This window comes from Sapajus apella, unplaced genomic scaffold, assembly GCF_009761245.1.
Source record: "Sapajus apella isolate SASKATOON/1434 unplaced genomic scaffold, GSC_monkey_1.0 scaffold1, whole genome shotgun sequence".
Lineage (NCBI taxonomy): Eukaryota > Metazoa > Chordata > Mammalia > Primates > Cebidae > Sapajus > Sapajus apella.
In genome coordinates, this window is record NW_022436941.1 from 2985013 (window position 1) to 2999308 (window position 14296).

A 14296-nucleotide genomic window follows, 5' to 3' on the forward strand; every position below is an offset into this window, starting at 1 on the left:
TCCAAATCCATGAAAATAATTCTGTAAAATGTGATAACTATAATCAATTTTCTCTAAAGTGCCTTCCAATCTAGAATTCCGTGCCTGTTCATTTATTCATCCATTCACACGTTCATTCATTTATCTCTTCAAACTAATAGAGCAACTGTTCTCACCTAGGTTCTGTACATGGCCCCATAGGCACAGAAATGAGAATTACCCTTTTAGACCCCAAGAATTTCAGAGCCCAGTAGGCAAAGTTGATATCCAGATTGCCATGAGTGTATGGAGCCGAATCCCTAGCATAGCCAGAGGGAAAATAGAAGATAGGTGATGCAGACATGGAGAGGAAGGTATTACGTTGAATTACGATTTGAATATAATTCAGTAATGAATTCCCCTGGGAAGGCCATAGATCCTCCTCTAGATACAAACTCCATTCAGGCAGGAAATCACCTCTTCCAGTTGGATCTCTGGTATTAAGAGTGGTAGAGAGTGGCAATTAATGACAGAGGCTTTGCTATTAGTTCTGGGTTTGAATCTCAGCTTTAGGGCTTACTATACCATCTTACGCAAGAACAATCACTACCTTGAGGTTCTAAGTTTCCTCATGTGTGGACTGGAAATAATAATACAATTATTGATAATTATTTTGAAGGATTATTTAAGTTGATTGAAGAAAATGATGTGTGAAAAGCACCTGGCACCTAGTAAGTACTCCTTAAAAGTTAGTTTAGATGTTATTGGATGTAGTTGTCATAATTGAAAGAGCATAGGCAATACAGTCTGACACACTTGAGCTCAACCCCAAGCCCTGCCACTGACTAGGGGTATGATAGCAGGCAAATGATTTCCTCAGCCCCAGCCTCAGCTTCCTCATCAGTTAAGTGAGAATAATAATACACACCACACAGAGTTCTTGCAAGGATTTAAGAAGATGGTGTATGTAAAATGATTGGCACATAGTAACAGCTACTTTGGAAGCCATTTCCCTTTCCTTTCTGCCATTTATTTAGCATTGTTCCTCCACTGAAAACTTCTATAGAGCCACTCTTTTGGTCACTCATTTGTTCATTAAGAAAATGGTTTTATATACCAGGTGCAGTGGCTCACACCTGTAATCCCAGCACTTCAGGAGGGCGAGGCAGGTGGATCACTTGAGTTCAGGAGTTTGAGACCATCCTGTCCAACCTAGTGAAACCCAATCTCTACTAGAAATACAAAAATTAGGTAGACATGGAGGTGAGCACCTGTAATCCCAGTTACTCTGGAGGCTGAGGTATGAGAATCACTTGACCACAGGAGGTAGAGGCTGCAGTGAGCCAAGATTGTGACACTGCACTCCAGTCTGGGTGACAGAGTGACAGAGGGGGACTCTGTCTCAATTTTTTAAAGTTTTTTGTTTTTTGTTTTTTTGGTATGCTAAAGTGAATCCAGATCTCAAGGCCAGTTTTCAGGGAGGCAAGAACCAATATTTTATCTGATTTATCTCATCACTGTCCTTCTGGTATGGCGGCCCCATCTTAGTGACTGGAGCTCTCTCAACCCGGAACAGGTGCTCTCTGCACCTGCCTCTTCCCGTTCCTTTGTGACAGGCTCTCCCCTAGGATATGAATATGTGATAAGTTAAAATGCTCTGCTCTAGGAACATCATAGTCAAATTGGAAAGGAGGGAGTTTTCAGGGAGAACAATTGCCTCTGGAGAGGTTGGGTGCCAGAGTGTAGGAAGTTGTTGCTAAATCTCCTACTCTCATTTCATTCTCATCTCACATATGCATGTCAGGACCTTTATCTCCAGTGTGACTCCTCCCAGAGCTCATCAGTTACTGCTGGGAGAGCCACTGTCTTTTCCGTTGTCTTCTGCCTCTTTGAAGCTCTTTCCTGGCATACATTCCCTGCAACTATTTGTACTGCTATTATGATAAATGTGCTATCTATTGCTCTCAAATTTTGGGTAGTAGTCCAGGTATAATGCAGGTTGATGGGCTTTATTTAGTTTGGTGGGGACATTTATTTTATTCAGCTTAGATTTTTTTGTGAAATTTAGTTCTATAATTAGAGGGACTTTGTTTGTTAGAGGATTGCATTCTTAAGCCCTTTGTTCTCAGACATTTGATTTCCTATGGTCACTTTTGGAACAAAAATAATATCCTAAAAACATAAACAACAGAATCATGGTCTAAACCAAATTCAAGCCACTTCCATGCTTTTGAATCCAGGCATTTTGCATGCAATGACTAGGTGAAGGTAAGGCTCTGGTGGCATGGTCAAGCCTCTGCACCTGCAATTCTTGAATCTAAGCCACAATTGCTGATGTTCCACTGGAAAGGACACAAGCTAGAAAGGAGGGTTAGAAAAGAAATCTACTTTTCAGTTTTTGTTTTCTCTGTGCCTTAATAAGTGTACTTGGATGAACTGAAAATGGATGGGCAATGCTGAACATATATTGTAGTCCACTGGCTTCCAGAAAGCCGAACAGAACAACAAGCATGACTCCACAGGTTACCACATGGAAGCAGATCCAATGGCATTCTACCGTACTGGGTTCTGAAAAATAAAGTGGGACTTATTAATGTGTAACTACATAGTCATTATATATTTATACTCTGTAGCATACATAATTAGAATTATACTGACTGAATAATTTATGGTTGGTAGGCATAGTTAAGACTGTTCAGATAACCATGTACTGCAATTATGTAGTAATTGCTATTCTTTGAGTAAAAGTAGTAACCAATAAAGCGAAAACTGGCAAGTAATTGCCTTATAATTATTTTGGGAAAGGCATTGTTCCAAGTAAAGCAACTGAAGATAAACAGATGAATCTTTCATTTGATAGGTGATGCTAGCTAGTTATCAGAAGCTCTGCAGTCATATCAAAACAGATTCCATGCTATTTTTTTTCTGCTCTTTTTTTACTTTAAGCAATCTGGGCAGTAGGTTGATTTCATAGAATGTAAATGAATCCTTCTTATGGCTGTTTTAGCTGTTATCATTTGAGATTGCTTTCAAAATGGGGTGCAGGTTAACACAGAACAGAGCAAATCCTCATTTTTTTTTTTTTTGCTTTTATATGTCTCTTGTTTCTTTGATGACAAGTTGTCATTGCCTCAAGCATAGAAGTGAGCTTGTCAATCCCAGAAGCCTTTCCATTTGTTACTTTTAATAATTTCCAGGACAACTCGTTTTATACTCAGACTTTCTTATTGTGAGCTATTCTTTCTAGAAGAAGTCTTAAAAGATTTCCCTTGGAGATAGCTTGATTTGCCATGGCTAGTATTTTATTTGGTACTGGAGTGGGTTTGGTAGAAAAAGATAATTCATTTATACAGTCAGGTCCTCTGAATGGTATTACATTCTACAATCATGAAGCTTATTTAATTAATATTTATTTATTTATCAATCATTCTTCTAATTAGATCAATAGGGAACTTTTTTGTTCTCAAGTTAGTAAAAGAGAGAGAGAGAGAGAGAGCGACAGTAGTAAACTAATTAAGCACATGTTGCTCGAACATGTTTTTGTTACTTGCTTCCTATTCTCATTTGAAATTCAGGTAACCTAATTACATGCATCTTCAGGAACAAAACCAATAGGGATCAATACTCTTTATTAGTTGCTTGAGGTTACTTTAGCTTGTTGTTTTCTCAAAAAATCCTTGTGTTTCAGGTAATAGAAAAGGCAGTGGGATGTGAATAGCAATTAGACAGAATGCTGAATTTTCTCATGATTCAAATGAATGTGTTTATCTGCACCAAGTTGCAATCAGTGGACAACTCAGTAATGGATTAGAGTTTGTGGAGCAGGTAAAGGTATATTAGACAACTTATTTATTTATTTACTATTTGTTATAAAGACCTTAGCCTATGTGTGTATACCAAGTTGAACAATTTTCAGGTTTACTATTAAGTAGAAAAGACTGGTGAAGAAATGTGTGCCTATTATTCTACCGTTGGTGTACAAATTGTGGACTGTTTATTTATGCTTGTTTATATAAACATGAGTGCTATAAAGATATTCAAGAAACTGATAGCAAAATTTGCCCTTGGGAAGGGATCATGGGACTGAGATGGGAAGAGATATACTTGTTACTGTTTTATTTATTTACTTTTTACATTAGTGTATTTTGCCTACTTGGAATGTACATATATATATATACACCTATTTACCTAGAATAGAAGATTATTTGATGCCAAGAAATGCTCAGTAAAAATGAGCTATTATGGTTGTTGTTAGTCATCAGAAAGCTGGCCTATGGCAAAAACCATGATAACACCTGCAATCTCAAGTACACTGTCAAAGATATGCCTCCTAGAAATTACTGATGCTCAAAAAACTCACCTTCAAAGTCTTGTTGAGCTGTGAATCCCAAAGAGGGATGTAAGGATATTAAATGGTCAGCCACTGATTTTTTCCCACACGTTACATATAAGGAAGGCTTTTCTCTCCCCTGACATCCTTTGCTATCATTTTTTGTTGTAAAGACAGCATGAAATTGTGATCAGTTTCCATAAATTCCAATAACTTTTCTCAGGTAGTGAATTGGAAGGGTAAAGAGTTTGGAATTACAAAACCTGGAGTAAAGACCCAGCTCAGACATTTGCTAACTCTATGTTTGCAGGCAATCTATGAAGCTTCAAGATGATGCTATGCCTGTGACCCTCTTCTATGGAGCCCTGAGAAGTCAGTTAAGCAAAATCCCTGGAGTCCACACTATGTATCCAGAAAAAAATAGTAATACTGCTATCCTAGCCACAAGTGACCGAGCAGGTGTGCAAACCAAGAGCAGCCATATATGAGCTGGCGGCAAAGGAAACCCAGTCACCTCAAAAGCTACTCATCACAAGTCCGTGCCCTAATAGGGCCACTCAGATGGATGGTGGCAATCAGATCCAATCAGAGTGTCACTTGTAGGAAGCGGAATTGTTCACAAAATTTGCAGAGAGAGAGAGAGAGTGGACCCTTTCAGCTCTGGCCATACTGAGCAGAAATCTAAGAAAACCACTTTGGCAATGTCTAGTCAGGTGGTGGCCTCTGCCTCCCTAAGAGGCAGGGCTGTTAAAGGAGTGGCCAGCTCATGACCTCTGCCTCCCTAAGAGGAGGGCTGTTAGCCTAGAATCAGGAGCCCAATCACAGTTCCTCACCCACATTCGCACACACTCTTGGACAAGGCAATCCTGTGTGACCTTGCCTCACTGGCCATAGCTGATGAGACCAGTGATGGATAGCCGACTTAAATTCCCTCCCTTGAATTTAGAATTGGTCACTTAAGGTTCAGACAGGTAGATTATGGGTTTGGGGGGTGGGTGGGTATAGAGTTGTACAAACAGGCAGGCTGGCCAAGAGCAAAGAATGAAGCAGGTTTGGAAAGAATGAAGCAGGTGTGGCTGCATGGATTTCAGAGGCTTTCTCATTTCTGGTTCCAGTTTCCAGATATGGGTTATGTGAGATTCCTTGCAACCTTAACATTGAATCATATAATACTTTTTCCTTTTTTTTTACTTATACTTTATTAAGGAAATTTCCATTATTTACAACTGAGAGAACCATGAATAAAAGATTTATCTTTTGATGCCTCTCAGTCTTAGAAATACTGAGACCCCGAGTAAGACTGTGTGTCCCCAGGGAGGTCACAACTTATAGCTCTACTATTTCTTGCCAAATATCCCACTGAGGAAAGTAGTCTATATCTTTTCACCCATACCCTGGAGTTGTTTTATTTTAAATTCTTTCATTTGTTATTTTTTTTCATTTTCAACTTTTATTTTAGAATCAGGGGATACATGTGCAGGTTGTTACAAAGATCTCCTGTGTGATGATGAGGTTTGGGGTTTTCCAGCTCTTGCTTTCCTCCTTTCTCCCTCATGCAGTTGCCCAAGTGCCTATTGTTTCCATCTTTTTGTCCATGAGTAACTGATATTTAGTTCTCAATTGTAATTGAGAACACGCAGTATTTGGCTTTCTGTTCCTGCCTTAAATTCTAAAATATTAAACTCTTCTGATACATCCTAACATCTGCAGAATGGGAATAATAATGCTAACTCCCCCACTCACGAGCTATTATAAAGATTAAAAAAGGGATGGTTTTGCTGTTTTTGAACTCCTGTGTGTTCTCAGCAGTCAGAGTGAGTAAGTCGCACTTTCTTGTAGAGGGACCCATGATCAATAATTGGGAGAGAGTAATTCCTGAATATGATAGGCAGTAATTTGGTCCCTCTGACCTTTGTACCTGGTGTTACACTCATAAATACATTACATGACATGACAAAAGGGAATTTGCAGGTGAAATGAAAGTTATTAGTCAGTCAACCTTAAAACAAGAAGATAATTCTGGATTATCCAGATAGGCCCAGTGTAATTACATATGCCCTTAAAAGCAGAAGAGAAAGGCAGAGAGACAGGAGTCAGACAAATCTGAAGGGTGAGAAGGACTCGGTGCAACATTGCTGGTTTCAGGATGGAGAGAGAATTGGGAGAAGGAATGTGGGTGGTCTTTAGGAGCAGATCATGGCCCCTGACAGCCGGCAAGGAAACAGGAAACTCAGACCTACAGACACAAGAGGTAGGATTCTGCTAATTATCCAAATGAACTTGGAAACAGGTTCTCTGCCAAAGCCTTTAAATAAAAAAGCCTAGCATACCTTCATTTTGACCTTCTGAGACTCAGAGTAGAGAACCCAGCTAAGTCATACTTCATCTGGACTTCTGACCCATGCAAACTGGGAGCTAATAAATGGGTGTTGTTTTAAGTCACTGAGTTTCTGGTAATTAGTTACTGCAGGGATAGGAAACTAATAGACTGTCCTAGGCATCGTGAAAGTCCTTTACAGTCATTCCAACATAATCATCAAGAGGCCTTAGGAAGTAGGGAGGTCCATATCTATTAGGAAGAAATCAAGGCTCAGATTCTTTAATTGGTTCAAAATAATATAGTTTAGTAACTGGCAGAGCCAGAACTTGAACCCACATTTATCTGTAAGAGGTTCAAACCAATGTTGTTTACCAAATAAGGTGTCAAATTTTGGCCAGCTGGAAATGAGGGCTGCCTCGTATTCCTGGTGAGTCTCATGGACCATGATGCTCGGTATATAATTCATCTTATCTCCTTTCTGCTTGCTCTGTGTGAGAGAGAAAGGAGCCAGCCAGCAGCTCTGCACCTGCAGAAAGTGGCTGCACTGCCCCCAGGACCGATTTAGCCTCAGTCAGCCCATCACGGCCTGGCTCCCACTCCCTTGGCAACCTGAGCTCTGTATCACAGTCAAGGCTCTGAAGCATGAAATGGGGTTTTGCACTGAAGCCTGAGAGACACGGTGCATGTAGTCTGGTTTGGCTATTCCCCCCCACTACTGTTTGTTTTTAGAGATAAAATAAGGGCAGGCATGGAAAAGGTCTCCCAGGTCCTCCGTATGAGATGGCAGCCAGGGGTAGAGACAAGAATACAAATAAGAAGAAGTAGGGCAGCTCTCTGAACCCCAACATATAGTCAGCACTTAATATGCAGCAGTCATTCTTGTTATTATTACCATCCCTATTACTGTATGATTATTTAAGGGGCATGGAGAAAGCTCCCTGACTCCAAAATGAATCGAGCCGCAATTAAGGAATCTTTCCATTCTATGAGACTAATGTCCTATAAAAATTTGATTTTTACCTCATCATCAATCTCTTGCCACCTCTGAGATACGCATTGTTATAAGGAAATAGCAAGTAGTTTAAAAGAGGTTAGGGATTTTCATTCAATCTCAGTCTAACCTCCTTGGTAAGAAGAATTTCTGATTCATACTTTAATACAGCATTTCCCAGGTATAAAATGAGTACCACTAAGGGAAGGGTATGCGAGGTGATTTTAAGTGACTCACAGGTGAACATATAATTTTAATAGTTATATATTTTAATATGACTTAGAAAACATATGTAGTGTATTAAGTTCATGATTACTAATGAGGCTAAAGTTGGTAGGAAGTAAAAATAATGTGTCCATGAAAAAGAAAATAGTAATTAGATAATAACCTAATTGATGTTAATATTCATATCCTTAACACTAAATATATAATAGAAACACCTAGAGGGTACAAAGATAGGGAGGGAATGTGGAGGCAGTTTGTGGGTACTGGAAATCTGGGAATCTCTGATTTAATGTGACTTCTCAGTTCATCAGATTATTTCCAAAGAGGACATTGGAATAAGAGTAGAGAGAGGATCCTGATCCCCTGAGGAATAAAATGAGGAATAGTAGCTGTGAATGTCATGGCAGCTAAGGAGAGGGTAGAAGGGGTAGAAAGTATAAAAGGCTCCTGACAGAGAAGTTTGTGATCATTTGCATCAAATGTGGCTGCTTTCAAAGTTTTTCCTAGTTCTACCTAGACTGAAGGATAAATGAATGTGATTTCTGTTGGCCTAAAACAGTGACTATGGCTTCAAAATAGCTTTACCTGGAAGCAGACTGTGCACTGAGAGGTTCCTTTATTTATTTTTTGATGACAGAATTTACTTTGACTCCACCTGAAAGAACAATAGTCTTCACACATTGTTGGTGCCAGAAGGAACCTGATCAACCTCATCATTTTACAGACGAGAAACTTGGAGCATGAAAAAGTTAAATGATTTTTCCAAGGTCTCACAGATAACTAATGGCAAGGCACATAGCAGTTGTTTATAAAGGAAAGAGCTTGCTACTAATCTTTAGGCTTATATTTGGAGAAAAAGTATTGCAAAGATTTTTATTTGTGGGAATATAAATTGCTTTTATGTAGCAACAAGAATCTGGGTGAGCTAATGACCTGTAACCACTCCCTTGCTTGCTGGAGTCGCCCATTGTACCTCAAAAACAAGTATCTTTTCGGCCGGGCGCGGTGGCTCAAGCCTGTAATCCCAGCACTTTGGGAGGCCGAGGCGGGTGGATCACGAGGTCAAGAGATCGAGATCATCCTGGTCAACATGGTGAAACCCCGTCTCTACTAAAAACTACAAAAAATTAGCTGGGCATGGTGGCGCGTGCCTGTAGTCCCAGCTACTCAGGAGGCTGAGGCAGGAGAATTGCTTGAACCCAGGAGGCGGAGGTTGCGGTGAGCCGAGATCGCGCCATTGCACTCCAGCCTGGGTAACAAGAGCGAAACTCCGTCTCCAAAAAAAAAAAACAAGTATCTTTTCAAGAAAATACAAAGTTGCTTAAGAGCTATAGGGGATTCCATTACACCATCAACCATCAATAATCACAATCCTAACATTAGGTTGGTGCAAAAGTTATTGTGGCTTTTACCATAAAAGTAATAGCAAAAACCATAATAACTTTTGCACCAACCTGTAATAAGAATGAGACCAGTCCATTTCCTCTTGGATGCCATCATTTCAGAAACAAAGATGGAGATAATTCTGCTGGAGTTAAGTCTCTGGTTCTGGCTACCCCTATACTTCTCTCTCTTTTGTTTGGTGACGTGGACTTCTAAGTTCTCTCTTTAAAGTCTAAGATCTAAGTTTAGGTGTTTTTCGCCACCTGAAATCCAGAATTCCTGCCTCATTCTGCTTCGATTAAGAGGCCCATACCAACCTTATATCTACTCTTCCGTTTATCTATATTCATTATGTGCTGTCCTTTGATTGTAGGTTTTTGAGATCTTTCTGGAAATGCACTTTTTCCAAATATCATTCTGGAAATAATGATTTCAGCAGTCTATCATAATGGAAATTGTCCCATTTGGTTATTTCTACCATGATGAAGAGGCAGGTAGTTGAAGACTGTTTTGGGATTAGAGAGTTAATCAATAAATTACCATGAAATTTTGCCCAAATGACAACCTCTCAGATCTTCTGTGTCTCTCTTGTAAGATGAGTAGATATTATCTGCTTCTCACACTTTCCCACCAGGGAAGACTTCTGAGTGTTCCACATTCCTGGACACCACGCACAGCGACCAGAAGCAGCTGATACTGTCTGTATGTCACTAAATAGAAATGGTTAATGAATGCCACTGGAATTAAAGGTATTCTCTTTAGCTTAGATTCTGTGGCATTGATATTCATGGAAAAACTCTAAGAAAATTAACACTGTAGTGAGGACTTGAAATTCACCTTAGATGCTGTCTTTTGAATTTAGATCTAAGAAATACTTGATCAAAAACATTTCTTTTCCTTTCTCCTGTTATGCCATTTATGGGGTAGCTGCTGGGTAAGAGCCACAACTTACTATTAATGAATAATTAACATTCTACTTAGTAACCTGAAGCCTTCTCCTGCCTCTTCTCCCTCCAGCTGTCGGTAGGTTCTCAACTTATGCTCTGTTTAATCACACCCTTTTTCACTTTTTCACGCTGTTATCAAGGCCAGAAGGAATAAAGAATAGGGGATTGGACATGTCTATCTCCTTGACAGGTTAAGGATTAGGCCAGTCTTACATGTTGGGCACTAACAGGAAGGGTCAGGAGGTTGTTCATTCATTCATTTCTGCAGTGTTGAGATTAAAATCCTGGAGTTAGACTGTCTCAGTTTATATGCAATTTATAAATGAGTGAATTTGGAAAATTTATTTAAGCCCCCTGTGCTTCATTTTTTTTTTGTCTACAAATATGAATAACAGTGGTACCCATCTCATAATATAAGTTTTGTAAGGATTCCATTAGAAAATGTATACCCTGTGGTCACTTCAGAGTAAGCCTCCAATAAAAGTTAGTCCATTCATTTATTTGTTAATTCATTTAGTAGCAACAGGCTTTTAATTGCCTCCTTATGCCAGTCACTATATGCAGGAGGATACAAACATAAACGAAAGATAGTGTTTTCTTTGGAGGTTCCTCATTTGGATAAGGGTGGGGCTGCCAATTCCATAAGCTGGTAATCATAATATAATGGTGGATGTTTTAGTTCACAGCTAAACCATGATATGTTACAAAGTTCCATGAGAGTTTAGGGAAGAAGCCTAACTCAGCCAAGTCTTTACAGAGGAGGCAACTCCTCACTTATGCCAAATCCTGAAAGGCGAAAGGGTACTCACTAGACAAGGTGGGCAAGCCATGTAGAGAAACTGTATGTCTAAAGGCTTGACCATGGAAGAACAAGGTGTGTGTGATTATAACAGTTGAATGCATGAGGCCTGGCCAGGGAGTAGTAAGAAAAACAAGACAGAAAGATGGAAATGCCAGATAATGAAATACTGTGGCAGGCCCTTTCGAGGGCTGTTAGCCCAGAATCAGGAGCTCATGAAGAGTTGTAAGACGAAGGGTGACAGCTTTATTTCATTTTTTTGCCACTGAAGAGGGAAGGTAGGCAAATATAGTATAGATCCAATGAACCCAGTTAGAAGGGTTATAATAGTCTGGGGTAGTCTAAATTAACTAATAATGGGAACAGAGGTCAAGGGACAGATTTAAGAAAAATTGAAGGCATAGGATGGGAGAATTTGGTGTGAATGATGGAATGTGGGATGTCATGAGTTAAAAACAACCCTGAAATTCTGGCTTAGGCAGCTGGGTAGGTGGTGGTGTCACCAACCAAAATATTTGATAGACAAGAGGCAGGACTGGCTTGAAGAGAGAATGGAGGCTTGTTTTAAATTCCATGGTCTCCCGACTCCTGATTTTGCCCTAATTGCTCCCATGAGATACACTGGTGATGGTTTTGGTAGTGATATGCTGCAAACAGAAGGACCCTGCTATGATGGGTGGTAAGCAAGACATGGGTGTCAAATACAGTGATCCTAAGTTAACTAAATTAATTCTTTGTGCACAAATAAAACCTTTATTTTGTCCAAAAAAATTTTCCATAGATTTTCAGCTTGTGAAAATTATAAATGTTCATTATAAAAAGAAAAAAAGACTAATCCAGTATTGGAGAAAATGAAGGGCATCCTGTAATCCCACTGTCTAGAGATAACTATACTTACCTGTATCCTTCATCCTATTTTTGGCCTCTATCCTTCCAGGCCACTTGCGAGGCATGCCTAGTTCCTGCGTGTCTTCTGCTGCTCATTATTGATTACATAATAAATCATTCACAGCTCAGCATATAGGCCAATGTTTATAGATCTTTGTCATTCTTTTTAATAGATGAGCAAGATCTTGTTGTATAAATATCCTCAGGAAAATAATTTCTAGATGTGAAGTTACTGGCACAGGCATTTACAAACGGCAAATCAAATCTTCTTGTTTGATTGATAGTTAATAATTGGTAAGTAAGGTCAGTTAGCCCATGTGATTACATTGCTAATTGGAAAAATATATGTTTTGATTTCCTATGGCTTCTGTAGCAAACGAACCACAGGCATAATGGCTTAAAACAGCACACATGTATTCTCTTACAATTCTGAAGATCTTTGGCTCCTGGCTGCAATGCTGCAGTTTCTGTTTCAGTCACCACATCAACTTCTCCCTTATTGACTCTCTTGCTTCTACGTACAGACCCTTATGATTATATTGAGGACCCACCTGGATAATCCAGGAGAATGTCCTGTTTCAAGTCCTTACTTTGTTTGCAGTGTCTCTTTTGCTATGCAAGGCAACATATTCACAGGTTTCCTGTGTTAGAATTTGGACATCTTTGTATGGGCCATTATTCAGGTTATCACCTGACAAATATTTCAAAAATGAAATGTTAAATTTTCAGTAAAAAAAAAATGATTACTATTAGAAGCACCATCTAAATTAGGACCTGTACCATTCTATTGCTTTGAAAGAGATGACAATGAATGATGTCTGATGCATTCTTCTAGGTGCTCTGGGACGAAGTAGAGATTATGAGGTAACCTCAGTCTCTGAAGACATTTAGATGTCTACGGGAAGGCAAGAGGGAGGTTAGGATAACAAGGTTAGTATTTGAAATGACAGATTCACAAGGTGATATAGCATCATCGACTAAATGCTGTAATGCAGGTTAATGGGAGATGGGAGGTGAAAGAATTCAGGTTTCTTTAGAAAACTAACGTTTTTGATAGAGCGAGATCTCACCCAAACTTTTAGTTTGTCATGATTTCTAACAGAGGTAGTGTTTGCCTGTCCCTGGCAGAAAGGAAAGCAGAGCAGTACTGGATGATAACCTCTTTGACTTTTATTTCTTTCAGTACTCTGTGGCCAATCTTGTGGCCCTTTTTATACTCCTAAGAAACAAAAACGGCTACTCATTTTTTTTTCCTGATAAAGTTCTCTCAGCTAGCATGCATGATGTGCCTGTAGCTCTCATTACCACAACTTCTCTTCTGTGCTGTGCTTTCCACTGAGGTTTAGAATTACAAGTTTGTTTCAGTTCCGTATTCTTAGCTTCTACCCAGCCAAAAATAACATGTGACTTCACCTTCCCAGGGATTTTCTCTTTGGGACTGCTGTTGTCTCCCGGTCCACGCTGCCTTTTACATTGTTCTCCAGCAATTATGCATTTATTGCAACATTTCTTAGGTCAGTTGTGCGGCCAACTCTAATGCTGATTAATTCTTGGCAAGAGGATTGACCACATGCAGGTAAACCGGCATGGTCTGCATAGGGAAGGCCTTGAGTCAGAATCTCAAGGCTTATTTCTCTCCAGTTTATTGTCCTTTGTGCCCAGGTTTTTGAGAAGAGATGTTATGAAGAGATACTGCCATAACCTTTGACTAGCAAAGTGGTTGGAGTAGACTTGCTATCTGGCAAGTGTCTTACCTTCTTGATGTCTACACAGATCTGCTACTAGTCTCTCCCAAAATATATTTCCTTTTTTCTGTTATAATAGAATTTCAGCTGAACAACTGGAGCCTATAATCATATCTATCTCTGCAGATACGTATGAAAATGTGATCTAGTTCTCACCTGTGAAGTATAAAAACATGTGAGATAAAGTCATGTCCCTGAAAGGAAAATGCTTGACCTGGACTTCCTGTCTTTCTCCCCTCCCATGGTCTGGGACATGGGTATGACAATGCCATATTGACTCTGCAGAAGAGGACAGTACTCCAGGTAATGCTGGAAATACCAGATGGGTGAAACCCCAGTACCTGAAAAGTTTATGGAGTAGAACTGCCCCTGCTGTTGTATGAGAGAAAGAAAATCCTTTTTCATTTCAGCAACTATATTTGTGCGTCTTTTTGTTCCAGAGACCTTTGCCTTGGTGTTCCCATTTGAAAATGGAGAGATAAGAAACCAAGATATGCTTCCTAGGGCCAATATTCTAGAACTGTCACATCAAACTTTTTCTTCTTAACTAAATCTTCCTCATTCTGACTTGTGTCTACCTTTTTTCCTTTTCTTATTATACATCCCTTTTCTTTCTCTTGTGATATCTGGGTCTCAATACTCTTCTTTTCATTTATGATTTAGTTTCCTGCTGGTTGATAGCTAACTCATTATAGATACATGTCCAAGGG

At 39.4% G+C, this 14296-nt stretch overlaps 1 protein-coding gene across 4 annotated transcripts in view; it reads left to right on the forward strand.

Moving 5' to 3' along the window:
* The window catches only part of KCTD16 (potassium channel tetramerization domain containing 16), a 303937-nt gene that overhangs the window by 182741 nt on the left and 106900 nt on the right, over nt 1–14296 (forward strand). The window lies entirely within an intron of this gene.